The sequence below is a fragment of the Microtus ochrogaster genome, linkage group LG5 (assembly GCF_000317375.1).
Source record: "Microtus ochrogaster isolate Prairie Vole_2 linkage group LG5, MicOch1.0, whole genome shotgun sequence".
In the NCBI taxonomy this organism is placed as follows: Eukaryota; Metazoa; Chordata; class Mammalia; order Rodentia; family Cricetidae; genus Microtus; species Microtus ochrogaster.
Window position 1 is genome coordinate 30,656,759 of NC_022031.1, and position 4,345 is coordinate 30,661,103.

The 4,345-nt window shown below is 46.0% G+C and overlaps 1 protein-coding gene across 2 annotated transcripts in view; it reads left to right on the top strand.

Annotated features, from left to right (window-relative positions):
- The first annotated feature begins 2,358 nt into the window (after nucleotides 1-2,358).
- The window catches only part of Casp8ap2 (caspase 8 associated protein 2), a 38,957-nt gene continuing 36,970 nt past the window's right edge, over nucleotides 2,359-4,345 (top strand). The window contains exon 1 of one of the 2 annotated variants that reach the window (XM_013351929.2): nucleotides 2,359-2,471. The gene's annotated coding sequence lies outside the window, so the exon portion shown is untranslated. Of the gene's footprint in view, nucleotides 2,472-2,684; nucleotides 2,716-4,345 lie in introns of those variants that run through there. The other variant, XM_026786763.1, reaches the window with a different exon arrangement.

Here is a 4,345-nt window from a genome sequence, read left to right on the forward strand (position 1 = left end):
ACATCCCTTTATTCAGGAGTTTGTTCCTCTCCTCTAGTTGGTAACAGGACTGATAGGAGGGAGTAAAAAAACAAAATACTTCCCATAGATCCAGTGGAGCTGGAGGCCAGTCCCTGGGCTACTGAGTCAGCCCTGGCATTGCCTAAGGTCACTTGGTCCTTGGAGGGCTGATGTCTCTGGAGTGAGTTATGGCTGCCTCTGGGGAGAGCTGGATGGCCTCTAATAGCGTGGCTAAAGGAATCTGTTGACAAGGTGAGTGTCATTGGTAGTGAGGAAGCCCTTTCCTTCCAAAGAGCAGAATGGGTACGGGCTATTAAAAAGGCATATTTAGAGTTGGTATAGGTGTCAGCCCATTGACCTTTACTTATTTGGAGTGGTCTAGTCAAGGCGATTAATTTGTCTTTGTGAAGAGGTCTCCACCAGCAGATGGGTTGCTTCAACCATTATAGTGAAGGTGACTGGCAGTGTCCTGATCTGTCTATAAGAGAGCTCTCATCAGCAAAGAGGGTGAATTGGGGATTGTGAGGTCTAGGAGATCAGGCCAGGGTGGTGAGCATAAGGCCTCCACAGCCTCTGGGCGAGAGTAAGAGCAGGTATCAGAGGTGGTAGGGACAGGAAGGAGGGTTGCAAGGTTTAGGGTAGGGCTGTAGGTCAAAGTAATTTGGGTTTATTTCTAGAAACAGTAAATGAAAGATCTGGAGCCATGAGGGCCCAAGGAGGGAAAGAGAAGAATGACTCAGAAGGTCCAAGAGGTGATGGGTGGAATATGCAGTGATTGACTGAAACTTGGCGGGGGAGGGAGGCAGATTCCATACCCAGGAATAGTTAGCTAATAAAAAATGAATTCCATGTTTTTATATGTGGGCTTTGTTTTGTTGTGAATTATTTTAGCTTTTTATTTATTTGGCATTACTGATTTATTGTTTCATCTTTTTTTTTAGAAAGAGAATGTGAAGTTCAGTGGGTAGGGAGGTGGGACCTGAGATGAGTTGGAGTAGGGTAAAATCGATAATACACTTTATGAAAAATATTTAATAACAACAACAATAATAATAATAAACCTCTTCCACCCCATTAAATTAATATCACCTTCCTAAAACTCCCAAAACTATGCTACATTTACCATCCAAGATGGCTTCTAAGGAGCAGCACTTAGCGCTGCCTAGAGCACAGGTGACACAATCTACAGAATAAAGAACTAAGCCTTCTTCACTTGCAGTCAGCCCAAAGCACTTAAGATCGTCCACCCTTATACTAGTCATAAACAAAGGGCAATGAGCTTAAAGCTCAGAATCCTAGAGAAACTAAGTAATAAGGTGAACCCAAAGGAAAACATATATAGACCCACCTGGAAATGGGAATCAGACAAAAATTTGGGAGCATGGGGTGAGGAGTATATGGAGGGGAGAACGGGGGTTGAGGAGAACTTGAGGGAATGGGATGGTCGAGATGGAGGAAGGACAGATATGAGAGCAAGGAAAGAGATATCTTGATTGAGGGAGCCATTATGGAGTTAGCAAGAAACCTGACTCTAGAAAAATGCCCAAGAACCCACAGGGGTAACCCAGCTGAGACCCTAAGCAATAGAGGAGAGGGTGTCTGAACTGATTTTACCCTATAGTCAGACTGACGATTATCTTAAATATCATCATAGAACCTTCGTCCAACAACAGATGGGAACAGAGGCAATGACCCACATCGGAGCACTGGACTGAGCTCCCAAGATCCAGTTGAAGAGTGGAGGGAGTGAGAGTATGAGCAAGGAATTCAAGATCATAAAGGGGTCATCCACTCAGACAGTTTGCTTGAGCTAATATGGTAGCTCACCAACTTCAATTGGACTGGGAGTGAACAAGCATGGGAACAACCAAGCCCCTCTGAAGGGGGTTGACAACTGCGGCAGACTGAGGGCCACTGATAGTGACACTTGCATATACCGGCTTCATGGGATCCTATTCTCTTTGGATGTAAACCTTGCTCAACTTAGACGTAGTAGGGAGGGCCTTGGACTTTCCACAGAGCGGGGTGCACGGCACTCCCTTAGGGTCGGAGGGGTGGGAGTGGGAATTTAGATTGGTTTTTTTTTTTTTTAAGTAATAAAAAAAAAAAGGAAAAAAAATCGTCCACCCTTACTTTCCCTTTCACTAGCGTCTCCCCCAGCCCCGTCCCACTTCCGCTCTGGTGATGTCATTTCCGCGGAGCAGTTCCGCCCAGTTGTCACTATGCTTAACGCCCGCCCCTTTCCCTTATGTGCCACAGTAGAGTATCGGAGTTTGGCGCCAACTGGAATTTTTTTTTCCGCCTTCAATGGCGGGAACCGGCTGTGTGCGCTGAGACGTGCTTTGCGTCTTATCTGATTGGTTATCGGCGCTCGGTCCCGCCCTAGCGTCCTCCCTGCGGGCTGGGATTGGTGGAGACGGCGAAGCGCCTGGCGTCCCGAAAGCGGCTGCTGTGCTGGGCTGGCCGGCCGGGTAAGTTCCTGGGGGGCTTGTCTCGGGGCGGCGGGGAGAGGCTGCGGGGTGTCGTCCGGGACGGCCTGGGTTGTGGGCGCTACAGCGCGCCTCGCCGGCCTCCGCCCCGGCTGCCGGCCTAGGGGACCGCCCTTGCGAGCGTGGAGGAGGGTGCTGGGGCGAGCACAGGGAGCATCGCCGGGTCTACCGGGCGCTCCTCCCCTCCCCCACTCGTGTCTCCTTGCTCCCTACTCCCGAGCTCTCGGTGAGTGTGGAGAAGGGGCTGTTCCGGGTGTCAGATGCTCTCTGACGTGGGCTGTTTGCCAAGCCAGCACCTTGAGAGAAGTTGTTTATGTTGGTCTCTGCAGCGCCCAGAACCATCCCTGACATGCTAACGAGGATGTGAAGGTAGAATTAGCAGGAACCCCAGCATTTATGCTTCAGGATTAACTTGCCTTTGCCTCTGACTTTTGGACTTCCTGGTCTTCTCTGTTCTCTCCACAGCACCGACACCAAACCTTTTCCTTAAGGCCTTTCCCCCATGAGCCTCAGCTCCTCTTTGGAAGCGAACTGGCCATTAGACAAGACTTCTTGCATCTATACCCAAATTATTTTTTCATAGTATTTCCTGCCGTTTTACAGGAAATGTCCAGAGATTTGTTTCTTAAGGAATGTAGTTGATTTTTTTTTTGTCATTTGACTGGAATTTAATTCCAACTCTCCACTTTGTAGCTGTTGGTCATGGTAGATATCTTAATCAGATGTCAGTTTCCACATCTTTTTTTTTTTGTTTGTTTGTTTTTGTTTTTCGAGACAGGGTTTCTCTGTGGTTTTGGAGCCTCCACATCTTTTTAAATGGGATTAGGAATAATATGGACTTGATAGGAACTTCAGGATGATTTAAAGTAAATCAATACTAGACAGCGTTTAGATCAATACTTGGCTCATAGTAAAGGTGCACTATACATTGCTTTTCATATTTTTCTTTCTCATCCTCAAAATCTAGAACTAGACTTGCCTCAACTTTAGTTTTTGCCTGTTTCTTTCCCTCTACAAATGTATGCTTTTCTGTATTGAAAAAGTGAACTTCTTCAGACTGCTTTTTAATACGCTGACCTTTCAGAACAAACCAGATGACTACTGTCTCTGCTTTTGCTTATGAATCTGTTGGAGCTGTCTCTCCAGATATGTGGGACTCAGCCTGGAACTTACAGTTTTTTTCTCTTTCTTTCTTTCTTTCTTTCTTTCTTTCTTTCTTCCTTTCTTTCTTCTTCTAATTCTTCTTTTTTTTTTTTTGGTGCTAGGGACTGGCATGTTCAGAGCCCATGAGCATGCCAACTGTACATTATTGGACAACATTCCAGCCCGGCAGCTGTTATCCCTCATTAACTTCTCATCTTTTAAAACTTGGCCCCTGCAGCTCTTGAAGATCCCATTCCTCTTAGTGTTAGCTCACTGCGTTTTCAAAAGGAAGCTGAGAGGAAGTATAGAAAGCCCTTTTCCACTTCGCCCTCCTCTTTCCCCCCAGGATTTTGACTTTTGTAGTGTCTGTCTGTCTGTCTGTCTGTCTGTCTGTCTGTCTGCCTATCTATCTATCTATCTATCTATCTATCTATCTATCTATCTATCTATCTATCTATCTATCTATCTGTTTTTCCGAGGGTTTCTCTGCGTAGCTCTGAATGTACTAGAACTTGCCCTGCAGACCAGGCTGGCCTTGAACTCAGAGATCTACCAGCCTCTGCCTCCCAAGTGCTGGGATTAAAGGCATACACTACCACTGTCCCGCCCAGACTTTTGTAATTTTTTAATATACCTATCACCATGACTGATGAATCCCAGATCATAATATCTATCATGTTAACTCTTTTTTTTTTTTTTTTTTTTTGGTTTTT